At 40.9% G+C, this 23,631-nt stretch overlaps 1 long non-coding RNA gene across 1 annotated transcript in view; it reads right to left on the reverse strand.

Annotated features, from left to right (window-relative positions):
• LOC138742559 (uncharacterized) overlaps positions 1-23,631 on the reverse strand; it is a 104,416-nt gene that overhangs the window by 52,072 nt on the left and 28,713 nt on the right. The window contains exon 5 of the long non-coding RNA XR_011344260.1: positions 10,959-11,050. This is a non-coding gene — a long non-coding RNA (uncharacterized lncRNA). The remainder of the gene's footprint in view (positions 1-10,958; positions 11,051-23,631) is intronic.

Below are 23,631 nucleotides of genomic sequence, written 5' to 3' on the forward strand. Positions count from 1 at the left end.
GCACTATTGAAAATATCCTATCAGGATGTATCACTGACCAAGGCCACAAGAAACTGCAGAGGGTTGAAATATGGCTCAGATCACCACACACACACACACACACACACACACACACACACACACACACACACACACACACACACACACACACCTCCTCCTCTCCTCCATTAACTCTATAGTTACTGCTGCCTTGGAAAATCAGACAACACATTAAAAAACATATCCCATCCCCTCATCCTGGCTGCATCCTCTTCATCCCCCTCACTTCCTGCCCCATCAAGAATAAGATTCATGAGTTTTAAACCATGCACCACCAGATTCAAGGATAATTTCTTCCCTGCTGTTATCAGAACTGAAAAATAGTATAATTATGTTGCCTTTGCTTCATACCAACTGATCTCTCTGTAATTTTGCACTTTTGCATGTTTGCATTATGCCTTGCATTGTACCATGTGTGAGATGTCTGCTGGTCTGCTCGCAAAACAACCTCCGTCACTGGATTTTGATACATGTGACAATAAACTTGAACTTGCATGCACTGGATTTAACCATGTCTGCCATGAACACTCGACTGCAGGACAAAGAATGGAATAAAGAACATGTGTTGTTGAGAGGCTGAGCAATAATTAAAGCTACTGAGATTACAAAGCAACAATCTAGTGTTGTTGTATTAACTCTGTGGACAAATGATCAACATCAGCACCGCATGATGCACGATAATCCAGGAGAAGGCTAAAAGTTTTAAGAAGACTTGAAAGCAAAGAAGGGTGAAACAGAGAAAACTTTTATAGCAAGTCAGGAGTGGTTCATGGGTTAAAGCTCTTGCAAATTAGTATAATGTGAAAGTGACCGATGAGACTGATAATACCATTGCAAAGACAACAAAATCAATGCTTGGATTTAAACCAGCTAAGGGCTATTTAACTCTGTTACCAGGTCACAATGGAGTTAGGAAGTGCAATATGTGTACTCTTCCAGTGTACCATACTGATAATCCTCAGGCGCTGTAAATGATCAGTAAATCCACTGGATCTCTAACCAGAGGGCTTTGGTTACTTTTGTCATATTCAAGCCCTGGCTTGTACGCCAACTAATCCCTCAGTTTAAGGAGTATCGGCAGGCCAAAGGAATAACCTTCAATATCCTTTTGACACTGCTTCGAGAAATCCTATATAGTTAGATAATTATTATCCAGGCAATAAGGTTGTGTACAAGTCATCATACACAATCTCACTGTTGCAGCTGATGGAACAAGGGATTATTACAAATTCCAAGCCATGTTATGTATGCAAAACATTTACTCAAACCATCCAGGCCATAGGAGAGAATAGAAGAACACTCTATGACTCCAGCAAATATGGATAAGATTTGGAATAAAGTGTCTCCTCGATTCAAGAAGCTTCAAATAAGAAGTGGCCATACATTTCTCAATCTGGCATATCAGTTCGAATATGAGACAGATCATAATAATATCCACCTCAATTCCAAGCTCCAGAGCTGCTGAATGAGGAATTAATGACACTGGAGATTCAAATAATACTGAAGAAATTGCAATTTACACAAGGTTGCCCACCAACAAATTTCACAGCAAAATTCTTTGCTAAGGAATTCAGGAACTTTGTGGCAGCTTGATGTTTTTGATGATAGACCCTACTACCATAAGACTCACACGTCAGTCAGATCATCTTGCTACAAGGTCATCTACAATGAAGAATAGGAGAGGGATTCATGGAAGTAAGGGTCCTTATTAAGTAAGGGTCCTTATTAAATAAGGGTCCTTATTAAGTAAGGGTGGGCTTTTCTGTTTTATAAAAGAATGCAGAAGGTTGTAAACATTCAGAGTAGTGAGGGGCCCCATGACTTGTGTTGCCGGGCAACCCCAGCCGAGTCAGTAAATTTCCACCAGCCTGGAGTTTCCCCGGATCAGGTGATGTGCATGAACAATGTCTGAGAAGAGGGGAGCCTGGTTATGTGATTGGCTCACATAATGATGGGATTTGCAGATGAATAGTGTGTAGTTTAATACTGATAGGGTAATACTTGTCACATGGGAGAAGACTGACTTTTTTGATTGGTCAATTTAGATTGCAGCCACCCCATGCATTTGTATGTTCGGAGATTTCCTTGATCCTCTATGGAGGTTTTGGACCTCCCACAGACCTGTGTAATAAATAAAGAAATATCTGAGTTCTTCATTTCTCAAGGAGAGTAAACTGGTGATTGAGACCTCACCTCAGAACCTGGATCGACGATCGACACCAATCCTTCACAAACCTAATACCATCAAAGTATAATAACAAAACAGTAAATGTGCATTTGGGTCCAATGAAGTACTGATTACCTGAAATTTGCCTAACAGGACTGTTTCTGGAGCCAAGCTCTGTCCTAACTTGGGAACTTTCTCTAAGTGAAGGAGATTCTGCTCAACTTATTCCAACTGTAAAACATTCGTAAAAAGAGCAAGCACAAAGGAACCTTGAATAATATTATCCTTTTCATATTTGCAGAAAATGTTAAATCAATTAATTCCTTCCAAAGCTTCTTCATGAAGAATAATTCACAGGCATGGACCATAGCATGAATTTTCTTTTGGTTACTTGAGAAAAATACCAAAATGGAGTTTAAGTCTATTCTTTGGCTTGGCTTCGCGGACGAAGATTTATGGAGGGGGTAAAAAGTCCACGTCAGCTGCAGGCTCGTTTGTGGCTGACAAGTCCGATGCGGGACAGGCAGACACGTTTGCAGCGGTTGCAGGGGAAAATTGGTGGGTTGGGGTTGGGTGTTGGGTTTTTCCTCCTTTGCCTTTTGTCAGTGAGGTAGGCTCTGCGGTCTTCTTCAAAGGAGGTTGCTGCCCGCCAAACTGTGAGGCGCCAAGATGCACGGTTTGAGGCGATATCAGCCCACTGGCGGTGGTCAATGTGGCAGGCACCAAGAGATTTCTTTAGGCAGTCCTTGTACCTTTTCTTTGGTGCACCTCTGTCACGGTGGCCAGTGGAGAGCTCACCATATAACACGATCTTGGGAAGGCGATGGTCCTCCATTCTGGAGACGTGACCCATCCAGCGCAGCTGGATCTTCAGCAGCGTGGACTCGATGCTGTCGACCTCTGCCATCTCGAGTACTTCGACGTTAGGGATGTAAGCGCTCCAATGGATGTTGAGGATGGAGCGGAGACAACGCTGGTGGAAGCATTCTAGGAGCCGTAGGTGGTGCCGGTAGAGGACCCATGATTCGGAGCCAAACAGGAGTGTGGGTATGACAATGGCTCTGTATACGCTTATCTTTGTGAGGTTTTTCATTGGTTGTTTTTCCAGACTCTTTTGTGTAGTCTTCCAAAGGCGCTATTTGCCTTGGCGAGTCTGTTGTCTATCTCATTGTCGATCCTTGCATCTGATGAAATGGTGCAGCCGAGATAGGTAAACTGGTTGACCGTTTTGAGTTTTGTGTGCCCGATGGAGATGTGGGGGGGCTGGTAATCATGGTGGGGAGCTGGCTATTATAGCATACATTAATTACATTTCTGGTATGTTGAGTAGAATCTACATCAATATTGTTATTTTCTTCTTTGGCTTGGCTTCGCGGACGAAGATTTATGGAGGGGGTAAAAAGTCCACGTCAGCTGCAGGCTCGTTTGTGGCTGACAAGTCCGATGCGGGACAGGCAGACACGATTGCAGCGGTTGCAAGGGAAAATTGGTTGGTTGGGGTTGGGAGTTGGGTTTTTCCTCCTTTGCCTTTTGTCAGTGAGGTGGGCTCTGCGGTCTTCTTCAAAGGAGGTTGCTGCCCGCCAAACTGTGAGGCGCCAAGATGCACGGTTTGAGGCGTTATCAGCCCACTGGCGGTGGTCAATGTGGCAGGCACCAAGAGATTTCTTTAGGCAGTCCTTGTACCTTTTCTTTGGTGCACCTCTGTCACGGTGGCCAGTGGAGAGCTCGCCATATAACACGATCTTGGGAAGGCGATGGTCCTCCATTCTGGAGACGTGACCCATCCAGCGCAGCTGGATCTTCAGCAGCGTGGACTCGATGCTGTCGACCTCTGCCATCTCGAGTACTTCGACGTTAGGGGTGTAAGCGCTCCAATGGATGTTGAGGATGGAGCGGAGACAACGCTGGTGGAAGCGTTCTAGGAGCCGTAGGTGATGCCGGTAGAGGACCCATGATTCGGAGCCGAACAGGAGTGTGGGTATGACAACAGCTCTGTATACGCTTATCTTTGTGAGGTTTTTCAGTTGGTTGTTTTTCCAGACTCTTTTGTGTAGTCTTCCAAAGGCGCTATTTGCCTTGGCGAGTCTGTTGTTATATTGGATAACAATATAACCAGATAAGTATGCTCAGAAATAAGCACAGTTGCAAATGATTTTTTACCATTTGACATTGTGTGTGTAAATTTGCCCAATGTTAGATCCACCTCTAATGACAATTTATCAGCAATTAATTCACTTTTACCAACATAATTTAGCTATTACAAGTGAACCCCATGACCTGTACATTCCATTAATAATAAAGAAGGGAAAGTGTGTAACTTCATGGGCTCCATCTTGGTCATCAGTTTCCACAGCCTTAGCCTGACTCACTTCTCCATGTTCTATTTTTCTCCAAAGCATGACTAGCAGTACACTTCCAATGCTGCCAAATTACTGTTGCACATCTCTGAGAACAAATAGAAATGTCCCAAAGTGCACCATGCAAAATTGACTGCACCAGTCCAGACACGATGTGACCACAGTCTTCTGTTTGTCTTCTCACTCTTTCAATCAGTTTACCCCACTTAGACCAATAATTCACTGCAGTGATTTCTTTCATGAAGCAGCAGTGGGCTAACACATTTTAATGGTTTTTAAAACTGTATTGTGGTCACCCCAGCACAAAGATCAAGTTCATCAACTGCCATGCTGAAATAGCAACATTTTTGGATTTGCTTGTGCAACAGCTTTGCTTTATTAGTTTCAGTTTTGCTCCCCAGATGTGTATGCAGAATTGATCAATTCCATGTTAAGCTCATTTTTAACTTGACAGTACTGGTTTGTTTTGAGGCTGCATGAATAAATGTCTAGGCCATTCAGATTTTAGATTTTGATTTCAGATTTATTGCCAGAATACAAACATGACATCACATACAACCCTGAGATTCTTATTCCTGCGGGTGAGGCAGAATTACCACTTATTGGTAGTGCAAAACAAAACTACACAATGTAGATGTAAACAAGTAAAGAAATGTAAACAAACTGACTGTGCAATGCAGAGCAGAAAAAAACAATAAAGTGCAAATGTAAGAGCCCTTAAGAGAGTCCCTGATTGAGTTTGTTATTGAGGAGTCTGATGGCAAAGGGGTAGCAACTGTTCCTGAACCTGGTGGTGTGAGTCTTGTGGCACCGATCACCATGTCAGAGGCATGATGCTTTGACAAGAATGTGCCAGTGAAAATTTTCTCTGATGGCTGAACAAATTGGCTTAATTTCCTCACATTTTCATGAATTAATGATTTACAACAGTCATACTTTAATTCAAACATTCAATAAATAGTTCAAAAAACCTAAAGTCATAAACCAACTGGGCATTACAGAAAACCCAGCCAACACCATTATTAAAATATAAATGATATAATTCACTGTAATGAATCATTAATAAATGTTACACATCCAGGGATCTGTTGGAAATGATACTCCTCCAACAAGCAGGCTGAACTAAATAATTTATCAGTAACAAATTTATGACTGTGTTATGACATCTGGTTTGCTTGTAAGATGAGTATAATGCATTTTTTCATGAATATCAATCAATTTCTTAAATTTAACAGATAAAATTGAAACTCTTTAAAACAGCTCGTCTTTCACAACTGGCTTTTGAATGGCAACAGCTAATATCCAGTTCCAGAGCATTAAATTTCCATTTGTTTCTCGTCTCTACGTCTGTTTATTTCAACTTATCGTTGCAATAATTACACTTTTCCTCTTGTTATTAATGGTATGAATGGCTGAAAACTTCCTTGGTAGCTTCCTGGAACTAGTGGCCAACACTAACAAGATTTAAGGAAGTTTTCTGTGAAAATTCCATTTTGAGGAAATTCTCTTGCTGTGTCAGTGTTACCCTTCAAAGTTCATTAAGACTACATGCTGATATTATTCCTGAGTTCGATCAAAGAGAATTTTTTTACAAATAATGGAAATGTCAATTTCATCTCATAGGCATCTTTCATTTAACACTTTATTCATAATTTCAGAATTTCAGATCAACTCTGTTCCAATGTTTCAGACGAACAGATGATTATAATGGTTTTACTCTTGCCACTTACAGCTCCACTGGGTCCTTGTTTCTTTACTTGATCCACAACAGTGCTCTCATGCGGCCTTTGCTTGTGCTAACTGATCTTCCATTTCATTGTAATCCTATAGTCTGTAAATTGTGCTCTTTACGCAGCTGTATGTCATGCTAGCAATAACCTGGTGGTCTTTTCGCAGAAAGATCCTTCTCCCTGTACTAGATATTTTGTGTACAAATAAATTTAAACTTAAAAAAACAATTTCACCTGATGTTCCCATTATTAACTAATCATCTCTTTCAGTTTATCAGCTTCCATGCCTTTGTATTTACAGTAAAGCCCCCCGATATCTGTCACCTATGAGGATTGGTAGATGCCGGATAAGTGAATTTTCTGGTTGCTTGAGATTGTGTATTGCATGATTGCTAGGAGAGGGAAGGGGCACCAATTTTCATTTTTTTAAACATATTTTTCCACTATATTTTGTTCTGGTTGCTTGAATTACAGATAATGGGAAGTTAACTACATATAAATCTTTGTTTAAGTGTGCTGAAGCTTTGGGAGACCTTTCACCCCCCCCCCCCCCCCCAACCAGACTCATTTCCCACAGTCGCCCATGACTGTACTTGTGTGTCTAAATGCAGATGGCAAAACATCCAGGACTCCAGTGGATGGGTGGAGTGACAGCAGCATGCTTATGAAGTCCTACCTCCAAGTAACCCAAAATCTTTTGCAGCCAGCAAAGCCTCATACACAATTTAAATGCTTTCAACAATTTTTAATAATTTTCAGGGAAAACTGAAAATGAAGTGAATAATTAAAAATAAAAAAAATTAAGATGTTCAAAAATAAAATTAATAAAGTAGAAAACACCTAGGAAGCACAAAAATAAATTCAAAGCATTAAACTACTGCAAAATAATTAAAGTAACTTATCTTCCCTTCACCACAGCACTCCCCATTGAAATCAAGATAGTCTCATATTCTGCGAAACATTAAAGTCTTCAGATGCTATGATTGTAATAAAAACACAGAAAGGCTGAAGGAACTCAGCAGGTCTTGCAGCATCTATCATAAGATGTATTACCAACGTTTCAGTCCTGAGCCATATACCTTGAGGAAGGACTCAGGCCCAAAACTTCGGAAATGCATCTTTACCTCCTATGGATGCTGTGAGACCTGCTGAGCTCTGCCAGCATTTCTGTGTTTTTACTATCATCTCAGATTCTGCACATGGTCTAACCTGGTGCTGGATTAAATAAGTTGTTCCCCAGGAGAAGCGAATGATTGATTCTTTGAAATGGTGGTGTCCTGTGAGCAGATATTGAGTAGGATTGATCTATACTTAGTGGAGTTTAAATCAATGAGAATTAATTTCATTGAGCCAGACAGAGAGAAGTAAATCACAAAAATCTGTAGACACCATGGTTGAAGAAAAAACACAAAATTCTGGAGAAACTCAGCTGGTCAAATAGCGTCCTAACCAGCTAACCTAACAGTTTCTGCTAACCAACTCGTCTTTTCTTTCCCCTCTCCCTTTTCAGCTTTTCCAGTTCTCCCTTCCCTTCTCCTTCCACCCACCTAGCCATCCCTCCTCCCTGATCCCTGCTGTCCCCTACCTCCCTTCTCCACTTATTATCTCCCACATTTGCCCCCCCCCCCCCAATCCTTTTGCTCAGACGCTCGCCGACACTCTTTCATATCTTGGTGAAGGGCTAATGCCCGAAACGTTTGTTATGTATTTTTTATCTTTGCTACATAAAGGACACTGTTTGACCAGCTGAGTTTCTCCAGCATTTTGTGTTTTTTTCCCAAGATTCAGAGAGAACTGATAGAAAAGTGTAGAGTGATTGTTTCTTCAAATTGGAGTGTCTAGAACAGTTGGTCTTAAGCCCCAGTCTGCGGTCCACAGGCAACCCAATCATCCCACCGCTATGGACCTGCAACATCGTGTTAACCTAGATTTTTTTTCATGTAATATATATATTTTACTCGGTTTGCTCATTTAAAATATGTCTGGTAGACATTTGACTGTGCAGAAATAAGAAGTGTTATATGATATTAATTTGTTTTGCTTTGCTGTCAGATGATAAGATATACACATTTTTTAAATGAATACATGGGAAGTATGTTGTGTGGTATCGCCCGCATAAACCATCATCACTGCAGGGTGGCCCAGAACAGCAGATCGGTTGCAAGCTGTTGCTCTCAAACTAGGAGGCATAATCTCAGTATAAGATACTTGCAATTAAGATAGAGATGAGGAGGAATTACATTACTCAGAAATATAAAAATAATTGAATTCTCTGCACAAGAAGGCAGTGAATGCTCATTATTGAGCATATTCAGAATCAAGAATGATAATTTTTTTGGATTCCAAGAAAATCAAGGAATTATGGGGCTTGAAGTAAAAGAACAGCTAGGATCTTGGTGAATTGTGGAGCAGTCACCTGGTGTACTCCTTCCAGTTTTTTTTGTCCTGAAATCTTAATCTTAATATTAGCATATAAACTACAATGTTTTAGTAGAGATTTTAAAAATCCTAAATTAGTTAAATTTGTACTCCTTCAAAATGATAATACTTCAATAAACAAATAAATCTCTTCCTTATCCATTCTATTTTTCCAGCTTTGAGGCCATCAATCAATCATACATGTGTATTAAAATATACAATCACCAGGACCCTATGATCTTACCCATAGCTTTGTAATTGATTGGCAGTTATGCAAGTGAACAAATATTATTTTTTTCAATATGTTTCATCATAATGTGAGGGAATTAAGGTTGACAATCTGTGTCAAGATAGGACAACTGAAAAATTACCTTGGCACTTTGGTGAATCTACTTCCTAATTGTCTGTGAGCAAAGTCACAACATGGTTCAGTCCTACACTACGCTGAACACAACAGTTGCTAATATGAAATTGAAGAACCATGTAATAAGCATAATACACTAAAGCAGAATGTCTTGAATTTTCATGAAAAGTACAAATCAAATTGGCAAAAATAGCTTGGGAGATGAGTTGATCTAATGCATAGAGATTAATCTCTTGAACGAAACACAGAACAAGCTATTTTAGATTAAAGTTACATTTAATGAGAGTTAATCTGTAACATAGTAAAATATCCTCCAAGGAAGAGTCTTCATAAAATCATTGTATTTCATATTAAGTTTGAGAATCATATAGTTAAGTCCAAATATATGATTTTAAACTTTAACAAAACCAATTATTAAAGTAGAAGAGGAAAGTGGACTGGGAAATTATGTTAAAAGATAAGTAAGAGTAATCGTTTAAAAAAAAGATTTTTTGTAGAATTAAAAATACTTAAATGCTCCACTGTGTAAAAGTGGCAGAAGCATGACTAATTGATACCAAGAGTAAGTTTGAGTGAATTAAGATGCTGTCTATACTTGCAAAAATTAGTATATGGACAATGATAAGGTGTGGTTTAAAAAACATCAACATCTTATTGAGAAATTGATTATGGGGGAGAAAATAGAATATGATTAAGGTGACAAATGCATAAAAATGGATTATAAGCGGTTTCAGAAGTGTGTAAAGAGGGAGAGATTGGCCAAAGTAATTGAATTCACAGAGGTAAAGATAAAAAAAAATTGCAGTCATGATTAAGGAAGTAGCAGAAACATTAAATAAGTATTTTGCATCTCTCTTTACAAAAAGTAACTTAGAAATGATGAGGAATCAAGGAACTGATGCAGCTGAGGGAGATAGTAATACAATTGCCACAAAAATCTGGGATGATTACTAAGATTAAAAGTCAACAAAACCCCTTGTGGCGTGATGGGACATTCTCCAGAGTTTTAAGAAGTGCTGAATAAATGTGCCAAATCATCTCAAAAACTAGCAGGTTAACACTGTCATTCCGGAAATGAAATGTAAAGAAAAAACAGTGATGTGCCATAGGACTGAGTGTTGGTTCCACCGCTGTTGGTCATCTATATTAAAGACTTGGTTGACATTGCATATAGCAAGGTTAGTAAGTTGGTGGATAACACAAAAATTGGTGGAATAGTGGACAATGAAGAAGGTTATCTTCGTCACTCAGCAGCCAAAGGACTCACATCAGGCTGCAGGCTGGTGGATACAAGCTCCTGGTATCTATGTATTGGGACCAAGATCCATGAGCATTCTGGTGGCTTGTAAAGTTTGCGAAGGGCCTTGAGCTTTGACAGCTTCCTAATCATCTCAGGATTTCAGCACTAGAGCCGAGGAGGGTGACTTGGATGCCAGGAGCACGAGTTTACCCGAAAGGAGGTCATGCATCTATGGAGGATACAGGAGTGCAGGAGGTGGTGACATTGGAGGAGGAGACAGGATCCACGACACTTGGTGCTTCTTTTTCTCTTCCTGTGGACATACAAGACTAGTGGCGCTCTTTGTGGGTAAACAATTGTAAACAAATTTTGTGTATTTATGTGCATAACAATGAAGGAGCCTTAACTGAGAGTACAACACAGAATCTAGATGAGCGAGAAAAGTGGCCAAAGAGTGGCAGGTGGAACGTACCTTGAACAAGTTTGTGATGTTGCACTTTGGTAGATTATATCAGAGCAGGATTTTCACAGTAAATAGCAAGGAACTAGAGAATGTTCAAGAGCAGAGAAATCTAGGGAAACGGGTACATAATTCCATAAAGATGGCAGTAAGGATAGATAGGCGGCTGCTTGGCACACTTACCTTCATGAGTCAGAGAATTGAGTACAAGGCCTGGGATGTACAAGATGTTAGTGAGACCACATTTGGAGATGGCTGCCGTCCTGCTCTCCCAGCTGTAGGGAAATATGTCATTAGGTTGGAAAGGATGCAGAAAAGATTCACAAAAATGCTACTGGAATTGGATGGCTGAATTACAAAGAAGTATCAATTATCTCAGACTTTTCTCCCAGGAAGGTAGGAAGCTGAGGGAATCCTTATAGAGATAGAGCATCATAAAGAAAAGACATGAGGTAAATAATCCAAGGATAAGGGAGCCTAAATCTAGAGGATGTAGATGTAAGCTGACAGGGGAAAGATTTAAAAGGGAGCACCAGGGATATAGCTCATTAGGCCCAGGGGACATCTACCTTAATGCTCCTCAAAGGACACAACACCACCTCTTTTTTGATCTCAGAACACCCTAATACATGAGCATTCTCCACATTCTGCTCCCTATCACTGCCCATGTCCTACTCCATAACCACTGTTACAAATACTCATTAAGTAGCTCGTCCACTTCCACTGACCATAAACATAAATTCTTTCCTTTATCCTTGAGTGGTTCTCTCTTCTCCTTAGTCACCCTCTTATTTTTAATGCAATCACAAAGTGCTGTGGGATTTTCTTTAATCCTGCTTGCCAAGGACGTATCATAGGTCCTCATGGCCTCCCTATTGCCCTGCTTGAGATCTTTAACACAGTCTTTATTTTTCTCCAAGGACCAGTCTAATTCCTGAAACTTACATTCCTTTATGACTAAGTTCATTACCTGTCTCGTCATCTAAGCTTCCCACCCTTATCCTTCTTTCACATTGAAACATATCAGTCCCGGACTCTAATTAGTTGGCCTTTAGTTGTGAGCTTGCCCTATGACAGCTGCTGTCTAATTACTCCCCCTCACTACTGTCTAATCATGTCATAATTTGTCCTCCACTAATTTAGGAATTTTCTACCAAGCCCAAGCTTATCCTTGTGCATAACTGTCTTGAAACCTAAGGAACAATGATCATTATTCCCAAAATGTTCCCTAATGAAACTCCAAACCTCTGCCCATTCTCATCTTCTAATACAACAGGTCCTCTTCCTGGTTGGGCTACCTGCATTTGCTTCAAGAAATTCTTCTATATACAATTCACAAAATTTGCCCCTTCCAGGCCTCTGACTCTAAGGATGACCCAGTCAATCCTGCACCCACTCCCATGGCTGTCCATGGCCTCATGTACTGCCAAATCAAGACCAGGGCAAATTGTAGGAGCAACATCTAATTTTCCACCTGGGCCCTCTCCAACTGGCAGGAATTAACACTGAGCTCTGGTTTCTGCTAGCCTCCTCCCCATTCTCCTATCTTTCCTCCAGTTCTCTGCCCCCTTCCCTCTCCATTCACAGAGTCCTCTCATCGTTTGCTGGTGACCAACCCTCCCTTATCCCCTATTACCTCCTGCCTGTGGGACTGTGTTTCTCCTACCGCCTCTCCCCCCCTACCATTTTTGTTTGGGTGCCTGTCTACATTTTGTCATACCTTAATGACGGGCTCAAAACCAAAACATTGGTTTTGCATCTTTTTTTTGCTATATAAAGTCCACAGTTTGACCTGCAGAGTTTCTCCAGCATTGTGTTTTTATGGCCCCATCAATATTGGGGAAATTAAATTGTCTCGCTGCAACAACCCTGAGGCTGTGGCAACTTTCCATAAAATTTCATATCCTAAAGTTCAGAAGGACATATTTCCTTAAAAAGGAATGCAACAAAGGTTCATTACATTGAAATGAGGCAGTCACAAGAGGTGAGATTAAGAAGAGTCAGCCTTCAAATGTAGCTTGTTTCTCTTCAGGTTTAAAAGAATACAGAAGGAACTATTCAAGGTATTTAATAGAACAAAAGTATTGAATGAAGTAAGGAAAGAGAAATTTTTCTTTTGTCAAGGAGTTTGTACATTTTGAATGAAAAAGCATTATCTTAAACTCAAGAGTGAAATCACAAATACTCTTTCTTTCTTTGGCTTGGCTTCGCGGACGAAGATTTATGGAGGGGGTAAAAAGTCCACGTCAGCTGCAGGCTCGTTTGTGGCTGACAAGTCCGATGCGGGACAGGCAGACACGATTGCAGAGGTTGCAAGGGAAAATTGGTTGGTTGGGGTTGGGTGTTGGGTTTTTCCTCCTTTGCCTTTTGTCAGTGAGTGGGCTCTGCGGTCTTCTTCAAAGGAGGTTGCTGCCCGCCAAACTGTGAGGCGCCAAGATGCACGGTTTGAGGCGTTATCAGCCCACTGGCGGTGGTCAATGTGGCAGGCACCAAGAGATTTCTTTAGGCAGTCCTTGTACCTTTTCTTTGGTGCACCTCTGTCACGGTGGCCAATGGAGAGCTCGCCATATAACACGATCTTGGGAAGGCGATGGTCCTCCATTCTGGAGACGTGACCCATCCAGCGCAGCTGGATCTTCAGCAGCGTGGACTCGATGCTGTCGACCTCTGCCATCTCGAGTACTTCGACGTTAGGGGTGTAAGCGCTCCAATGGATGTTGAGGATGGAGCGGAGACAACGCTGGTGGAAGCGTTCAAGGAGCCGTAGGTGGTGCCGGTAGAGGACCCATGATTCGGAGCCGAACAGGAGTGTGGGTATGACAACGGCTCTGTATACGCTTATCTTTGTGAGGTTTTTCAGTTGGTTGTTTTTCCAGACTCTTTTCTGTAGTCTTCCAAAGGCGATATTTGCCTTGGCGAGTCTGTTGTCTATCTCATTGTCGATCCTTGCATCTGATGAAATGGTGCAGCCGAGATAGGTAAACTGGTTGACCGTTTTGAGTTTTGTGTGCCCGATGGAGATGTGGGGGGGCTGGTAGTCATGGTGGGGAGCTGGCTGATGGAGGACCTCAGTTTTCGTCAGGCTGACTTCCAGGCCAAACATTTTGGCAGTTTCCGCAAAGCAGGACGTCAAGCGCTGAAGAGCTGGCTCTGAATGGGCAACTAAAGCGGCATCATCTGCAAAGAGTAGTTCACGGACAAGTTTCTCTTGTGTCTTGGTGTGAGCTTGCAGGCGCCTCAGATTGAAGAGACTGCCATCCGTGCGGTACCGGATGTAAACAGCGTCTTCATTGTTGGGGTCTTTCATGGCTTGGTTCAGCATCATGCTGAAGAAGATTGAAAAGAGGGTTGGTGCGAGAACACAGCCTTGCTTCACACCATTGTTAATGGAGAAGGGTTCAGAGAGCTCATTGCTGTATCTGACCTGACCTTGTTGGTTTTCGTGCAGTTGGATAATCATGTTGAGGAACTTTGGGGGACATCCAATGCGCTCTAGTATTTGCCAAAGCCCTTTCCTGCTCACGGTGTCGAAGGCTTTGGTGAGGTCAACAAAGGTGATGTAGAGTCCTTTGTTTTGTTCTCTGCACTTTTCTTGGAGCTGTCTGAGGGCAAAGACCATGTCAGTGGTTCCTCTGTTTGCGCGAGGCCCCGGCCTCGGTCGTGTGAGGCAGGCGGAGGCCCCAATACGGGCAGAGAGTTGGAGGCGGCGGCCCCAGTCCAGGCACAGGGAGAGCAGCAGCGGCCCCGGCCCCGGTCCGGGCGAAGGGTAGACGGCAGCGGCCCCGATACGGGCAGGAGCAAGGGGGAGACGGCGGCCCCGGCCTCGGTCGTGTGAGGCAGGCGGAGGCCCCGATACGGGCAGAGAGTTGGAGGCGGCGGCCCCAGTCCAGGCACAGGGAGAGCAGCAGCGGCCCCAGCCCCGGTCCGGGCGAAGGGTAGACGGCGGCGGCCCCGATACGGGCAGGAGCAAGGGGGAGACGGCGGCCCTGGCCTCGGTCGAGTGAGGCAGGCGGAGGCACCGGTCCGGACAGGGAGTGGGAGGCGGCGGCCCCAGTCCGGGCACAGGGAGAGCAGCAGCGGCCCCGGCCCCGTTCCGGGCAAAGGGTAGACGGCGGCGGCCCCGATCCGGGCAGGAGCAAGGGGGAGACGGCGGCCCTGGCCTCGGTCGAGTGGGGCAGGCGAAGGCCCTGAAATGGGCAGAGAGTTGGAGGCGGCGGCCCCAATCCAGGCACAGGGTGAACTGCGGCGGCCTCGGCCCCGGTCCGGGCAGTATGGACCGACCTAGGAGGGGAGGCAGGCCCCTCCAGCCCGGGTAAGAAACCTGCATAGGAGAAGGCCACTCCGATATAAAACCTACAAATACTACACACTTTAAAAAGTGGCAGGATGTGACTGATAGCACAAATGAAATTTTCTCGACCAAGTACCATTAGTATGTTTTTGCATAGAGATATGGAACTAATGTGAGTTAATTGAACTCTGTACAGGTTAGTCTAATCTAAAGGATATTTTCTGTGTTGAGAAAATGTACCAATTAACTTTGACTAAAAGTTATAAATTCTTGTGTTAAAATGTTTCTTTCAGACTTGAAAATACATTATCAAGTTTAATACAAAAATAAATGGTTAGGCTATCACTCAGATTAGGGAAAGAAATATTGATCAGTGGAGCCACTTTATCATTTCTCAGTAAGGGCATCATAGGTAAAGGTTTCAATATTGTCACATAATACTACATTTAGAATGTAACAAGCATGGAATTCTTTAACTTTTGTCTACCATAAGGCAGGCAGAGAGTCGCCACGTTGTCCAGCACCCCTCACATTACATGTTATGAAACATGTCCCCAAACAAATGGAAACAAATGATATTGTAATTAATCTTATTTCTCTGCAATGATTTATTTTTATATCAAAAATCAATAGCGGTTATGGCACACTATTAAAACGCCAGCGATCAGGACCTGGGTTCTGTCTAAAAGGAGTTTGTACATTCTCCCTATGTCTGTGTGGGTTTTCCCTGGCGGCTCTGGTTTCCTTCCACCATTTGAAACGTACTGGGGGTTGTAAGTAAATTGGGTGTAATTAGGTGGCATGAGCCAAAATGGCCTGTTACCGTGCTGTATGGTTAAATTTTAAAAACTAAATTAAAAGCCTTGATTTGCATTTACAATTCTTACTTGATATGTGGCTCAGTTTCAAGTGAGCAAGATATGATTTTAAGAAATGATTTTTAATTTTAAAAATTAAAAAAATGCAAATGCTGGAAATATTAAATAAAAACTGAAAATGCTGGGGATACTCAGCTGGTCAGGCAGCATCAGTGGAGAGAAAAACAGTTAGTGTTTCAGGCTGACCGCTCCTACATCAGATCTAGAAAAGTGTGAAAAGAAATAAGTTTAAGTTGCAGGGAAAGGGAGGGATGTAAACAGCAAATGATTCAATAAAAAGCAAGATTTGTTTTTTATCCAGGTAACATAAATGCTGTTGATGCCATCCAGGAAAGAGTGATGAAGCTTGACAGTCACAGCTAATCTCTGAGGAGGAGGAAAGCGATAGGAATGAGACCAGTAGGGAGGTGCAAGATCTGAGATACAGAACACAGCAATTTGTGAAAATCTGTTCAATTCTAGGACAATTGCTGAAAATTGAATTGAACAGGTTCAAATACCACCAGATGAAGTTTTATCTTCACATGATAGGTAGGCTGGCTGTGGTAATTTCTTGCATTTACTTTTCATATGAATTCTAAAATATGAATGCTCGAATACAGTCAATCTGTCCAAAATTAAAATCAAATACATTGGAAATGTAATTGCGATAAGTTCATTTGGTGAATAAAATGCAATTTCCACTCTGAATTGAGATAATGGTGTCATAACATTATAAAAAATGATTATAAACAAAATAAAATTACCACTGTTTTTATACATTGGAAATCAATAACAGTTTTCAAAATTTTCGAAGTCAAGATCTCCAGTGCTCTGCACATGTACTAATAAAGTAGTGCATGTTGCCATCCAGCACCGGCGCCCACACATGCGAAGAGGCCAAAACAGAAGAGGGACACACCCTGGCCGTGCTTGAGCAGCAGAACTCCACTGCCACCGCTGCCTGGCCCCCAAGCGTGCTCAAGCGCCAGCCCAGAGCAGCAGCAGGGATGGGGCTGCAATCATGGAGGACTTCCTCCACCCACTCACCCACCCCCTCCCCCCCCCCCCCACTGCTGCCCAGTGCTGACACCTGCGCAAGCACAAGAACTGATATGGGAGGAGATCTCAACTTCTGTCTTAACCCTGAGACCGATAGGTCTTCAACCAATCCAATGTATCCTAACAGGGCTGTGACATGTATTAATTCCTTTCTAATAGAATATATTTTGATTGATATATGGAGATTTTTACATTATATGGACAAAGATTTTTCCTTTTTTTCATGTTTTGCATAAATATTCAAGAATTGATTAATTTTTTGATTGACACTCGTCTAGTACCTATGGTTACTTATTGTGCATATGATGCAATCAGATTGAAAGATCATGTGCCTTTGAAATTAGTAATGAAGTTCCTCGACATTATATCCAACTCCTCACAATGGAGATTTAATATTGCATTGCATTGTTGCAGGATCTAAAGTTTGTACATCTATTAAAGAAGAAATTTCACAATTTTTCAAATTAAATGTTACAGAGAGAATGTCAAATTTGATTATATGGGACATGATGAAATCTTTTCTTAGGGGACAAGTAATTTCATACTCAGTGGGTTTGAGAAAGAAAACCAAAGCATAATTTATGTTGATAACTAACAGAATTGAAGAAATAGACAATGTTTATTCAGTGACTCCTAATAAGGATCTTTACAAAGAAAGAACTCCAAATGCAGCACCTACCCTATTACGAGTCAACTTCTGAAATCTAAGCACCAGTTTTACATACATGGAGATAAATCAGGTAAATTTTTGGCTGGTCAACTAAAAGCAGCTATGGTTTGAAGACAAATTTTGAAAATACATGAAGTATTTTCAAAGTTGATAGAAATATAGCCTTAGATTATCATTAAGTTAATAAAACATATTTAGGTTTTTATTCTAATTTATATAAATTCTGACTTTCTCGATAACAATACTGTTATGAATCAATTTTTACAAATATTGAACTTGTCAAAAATCTCTATTCAAGATATGAATTTATTGAGTGAACCTATTAAGCAAGAGGAAATAAAAAGGGCAATATCTTCTCTTCAGTCAGACAAGGTACTAGGACTGGGTGAGTATATAGTGGAGTTTTTTAAAGCCTTCAATAATACTCTATCCTTTCATTTATGTAAAGTCTTCACTGACTCTATATCTTCTGGGACTTTGCTAAAACATTTTATGAGGCATCTATTTCATTAATTCCTAAAAAAGATAATGACCTAACTGATTGTGCCTCCTACAGTCTGACATAATTATTAAATGTAGTTTCTAAAATTTTAGCCAACAGACTGGAGAATATCCAACCTAAAGTTATATCTAAGGATCAAACTGGGTTCATTAAGAATAGGGATCTAATTTTAATATTCAAAATTTATTTAATATTATTTACTCTTCTCCATCTGAAAATCCTCAATGTGTTGTATCCCTCGATGCTGAAAAAGCATTTGATAGAGTAGTATCGCCCTATTTATTTGAGATCTTAAAACAATTTAATCCAGATGGTCTCCAATGGCACCATTATTAGTTGGTCGAATTAACGCAATTAAAATGATAATTTTACCAACATTTTTATATACTTTCCAAGCAGTACCTTCTTTCATCCCTACAACATTTTTTTGACAAGGTAGACTCTAAAATATCTTCTTACATTTGGAATAATAAAAATCCTAGATTGAGCAAATCTTTATTGCAGAAACAAAAGAAAAACAAAGAATGGCTCTCCATAATTTTAGATTTTATTATTGGGCTATTAATATCTGAGATATTACATTTTTGGATTTATTATTCAAATGTATATGAATGTCTTTCATGGGTAGATTTGAAGAGGAATTCAGTCAAGGGGTACTCCTTGGCCTCATTGTGTTATCCAAAATTAATAGACGAGATCTTAACCCAATTCTTAAGAATACAATAAGGATTTGGTTTCAGTTTCATAAATGTTTTAGGTTTAATTATTATGTTCTATCTAGTAAAATATATCTTAATTCATTTTTTAAAGCATCATTGATTGGTCAGGCATTTTCAATATGGAAAACTAAAAGAGTAATTACCTTTTCAGACCTATATGCAGGAGACTGCTTAATGTCTTTCAATCAGTTAGCAGAAAAATATGATTTGAGCAAGCCACACTTTTTTAGGTATTTGCAAATTAAAGATTATCTGCTTACTTTACTTCCAAATTATCATTCTGCTTACCCAACTAATATGATAGACACCCTTTTTCAGGTGTATCCACTTCAAAATATGTAATTGGTTACTTAACTTGCAACCGATATCCAATGATAAAATTAAAGGTGCTTGGGAAATGGAATTCCAAGAATTGCTTCTGGACGATCAATGGGATCATATTTTTCGACTAGTAAATACTTCATCAATTTGTGCCTGTCATTCCTTGATTCAGTTCAAGGTGATACATCAGGCACATATGTCCAAGTTGGCTTGTAATTTTCCCAATTTGAACCCTTCTTATGATAGGTGCAAAGTTGATGTAGCCACTCTAACTCTTATGTTCTGGACATATTCAAAACTAGATAATTTCTGGAAAGGTGTCTTTGAAACCTTAACAAAAGTTCTAGGATTAGAATTACAACCAAATCTATTAACAGCTATTTTTGGAATCATACCAGTGGAGTCTGGGGCAAATGCCTGTTTCTGCACAGAAAATAATTGCCTTTTCAACGTTATTGGCTAGAAAAGCCACGTTAGTTGCATGGAAGGATCCTAACCCACTTACTCTACTTCAGTGGCTCTCTGCCCTCATGTCATGTTTAAGTTTGAAGAAAATAGGAGTCAGATATTTGATGCATCTTTTAAATTTGAAGTTTGGTGACCATTTATTCAATATTTCCATATACTGTAGTTTAAGAATCATAATGTTATACTTGATTCTCTCCTAATTCCTTATGGTAAATTTGGTTTTAACCAGGAAACCCTTTGTTTTCCTTCTTTCAGAATGGACTGCCCAGTCCCTTTTTCTCTCCTTTTTTTTTTGCATGAGTTAGAGGGGATTTTGTAATAAAATTATTTTATTCTCTTTCCTATTTCTTTTGGTTTTACAAGAGGAGAAGATATGTATGGTTAAAATAAATTTGTTAAATACTAATATGTTCTTTTTTTTCCACACACTTGTAAACACATGAATGTAATTTAACTCTCCTCTTGTATGCATATTCGATATAACTCAATAAACAGATTGAGAAAAAAAAAATAATGCATGAAAAGTAAGGCAGTGCCTTTTTTTCATTCATTATTTATGAATCTGACTGCAGCTGGGAAGAAGCTGACCTTGTGCCACTGAGTGCTCGTCTTTAGGCTCCTTTAGCCTTTTCCCGATGGTAGCAGAGTGAAGAGAGCATGGCCTGGGTTGTGGGGGCCTTTGAGGAAAGAGGCTGTCTTTTTAAGACACCGCCTCATGTGGATATCCTCAATAGAGTGGAGTCTGGTGCCTATGACGTTGCAGGCCAAGTTTTTACTTGTTCTGAGATTTGGTGCCTCCAGACCAAACAGTGATGCAACCAGTCAGTATGCTCTCCACGGTACATCTGTAGAGGTTTTCAAGAGTCTTCGGTGGCATACTGAATCTTCTCTAGCACCTCCAAAGTATAGCTGCTGGCGGGCCTTCTTTGTGATTGTTTCCACATGGAGGTTCCAAGATAGATCCTTGGAGATGTTGATACCCATGAATTTGAAGTTCTTAATCTTCTCCACTACTGAGCCCTCAATGAGGACTGGGTCATGTTCCCCTCACTCCTTCCTGGAGCCCACAATCATCTCCTTGATGCTAATGTTGAGCACAAGGTTGTTGTTGTGACACCACTCAAAGAGTTGTTCTTTCCCTCCTGATCTACAGGGACCGCTGCCATCAGAGAGCAGCAGCAATCAAGAAGGATCCTCAACACCCACCACAATATGGTGTTACTCTGACAATGAATCTGTAATCTGTAAGCTGAGAAATTTATATTACATATATAAGAGCCAGCTTAGCCAGAATTTGTCTTCAGTACTTTTACAGCCAGACGTCTTCTTCCAACCCTCCCCTTACTCACATCAGGCTTGCAGGTGGAAGACCCTGCTACAACACAAAATCTTTCTGCTTAAAACAGTACTGTAATAAAAGTTGGTTTCGAGAGCATCAAAACAGGTGATATTTTTGTCAAAGTCAGTAGAAAAGCACAAATATTTCCTCTGACCACGAATTTCAGATCATCGACCATCATCCCATTAGTCAAACATACACAGCAATCCTGTTCTGAGTCAACATTCACAATCCCAGATGGCTTGGAATCCTGAATAACTAAAATAAATCTGAGGCTGATCTTTTTATAAATTTTATTCCTTTGTCTGGGAATGCTGAGTGTAATTATAATACTCCATCATTTAATCCAATTAAGAGGGAACAAAACTTAAGGCATATGTTGGTTCAAATGATACCAGGTGGTGTTTTTATCCAGAAGACCAATAAAAATAGCTATTTATAAGTGGTATGTAAATTATCTTAATTCACATATGAAGTAACAAGTCTGGCACATTGTACACATTAGGTGATGATATCCTATTTATCTTTGGGTGTGTACTTAGACTTGACTTTCTTTACCTTAGAGCTCCAGCTATTAGGGCACAAGTTGTGTAATTACTTATCTGAGACTTATCAGCATAACGAGCACATGTTTGTGCAATTTATTTTTGAACTAACTTTGGCAGTTCTACCATTTAAAAAGGCAGTAGAAGTACTTTCTGACTGGATAACAGTGACAAATATTTTGCTACTATCTTTTGCCTCTCATTTATTCAGGCGAATCACATTTCTCATTAATAATGTAGAGTGTCTTTTGCTTTGCATTTTGGATGAAAGATTTCACTATTCTGGGTGTTGCGTAGGAGGTGGTTCTCTATCAGAAAATGTACTTAATTATATTAATTTTTTTTCCCAATTTAAAGGTGGGGAAAATACAGAGAAGATTATGAGAGAAAAAGGGAGGAGTGCAATTACATTATGCTGCTTTTTTTTTAAAGTTATTCTGAGAACTAGTTCCTCGACCTATTTGAGGAAAGATTATCTTGACAAATTGGATAAACATCTTATGCATGACAGGACGCTGATGGAGAGTCTTTTCTGTGAGCACACCTGGTGATAGTTTGCTTAGTGTGTGACCAAGGTGTGCAGCCAGCCCCAAGTTCTCCTGCTGTGCTTTGTTTGCTGTTGACAGGTAAAGGCATATCCATGTCTTGGGCCTTAATAGCTGCTGACAAAACCACTACAGAGATCCAAGTAATTTTTAGAGCTTAAAACAACCCTTACAAACCAAATCACAAAAGGAGGCAGCAAATTTTCTACCCAATTCAAAAAAATCCTTGCAGCTCTCGACCTTCAGAAAGACAAACATGGCTGAAGCTGAGAAACTCGACACAAACTACAGAGTCACCCACTCTCCGAAGTCCTCTCATCAGCCATTTTGGCTCACTTCCATGATCATCAGTCATCAGATGTGAACTGTGCTGGGGTTGAAACATTATCATAGAATTCTGTGTTGAAATGCAACCACTTAAAGAGGCTAGACACATCAGCATCACTTCAAGTAAAAAATACAAAGCTGGAAAAACTCAGCTGGTCAAGCAGAGTCCTTTATAGATCAAAGATAAAAATATATAACTAACATTTCAGGCTTGAGCCCTTCATCAAAATATGGGGAAAAAAAACAACAGGATCCCATTACCAGACACATTTTACTCTGTCCTACCCTCTCTGCCTTAGGGACTGCTTCGTCCATGTCTCTCTTGGGTACTCATCCCTCCCCACCAATTCCACCCCCCCCTCCCTGCCCCGGGCACCTTCACCTGTGGCCACGAGGTGCCACTCATGCCTACACCTCCCCCCCTCACCACAGTCCAAGGCCCCAAGCAGGCCTTTCAAGTGAAGCAACATTTCACTTGTGTATCCACAGGATTTATTTACTGCATCCAGTGCTTCCTTTGTGGCCATCCCTACATTGGAGAGACTGGGAGATCGCTTCGCTGAGCTCATTTGCTCTGTCTACACCAGTGGCATAGACCTCCCAGTGGCCAACCATTTCAGTTTTGTGTCACACACCCATACTCAGATGTCTGGCCTCGGCCTCATGTACTATCTCACCAAGTCCACCTGTAAATTGGAGGAACAACACCTGATTTTCCATCTGGGCACTCTCCAGCCAAATGGCATTAACATTGACTTCTCCATTTTCTGCCAACCTGTTCTCCTTTCCCCCTCCCTTCCCTTCTCCCTGACAGCTACCCACCCCCTTCCCTCTCTATTCATCTAGCAATCCCTTTTCTCCTTGCTTACTGATGTGCCCTCCCTCTCTTCTCCACCTCTTACGTCTTGCCTTTGCAAGCACGCCTCCCTCCCCCCCCCCCCACCCTTTTATTTGGATGTCTGCTGAAATTTTCCATACCTTGATAATCAAGCCCAAAATGTCGGTTATGTATTTTTATTTTTGCACTGCTTGATCAGTTGAGTTTCTCCAGCATTGTGTTTTTACTTCAAACATGGAGTCTGCAGACCTTCGTGTTTTACTTCAGATCACTTCAATATGCTCATAAAGACAGAAAAATAATACAAGGAATGGGTATATCAACCTGTCAGGTGAACATGACTCGACATTTTGTGGTTTAAATAAAGCAAAT

Source organism: Narcine bancroftii, chromosome 9 (genome assembly GCF_036971445.1).
Source record: "Narcine bancroftii isolate sNarBan1 chromosome 9, sNarBan1.hap1, whole genome shotgun sequence".
NCBI classification, from domain to species: Eukaryota; Metazoa; Chordata; class Chondrichthyes; order Torpediniformes; family Narcinidae; genus Narcine; species Narcine bancroftii.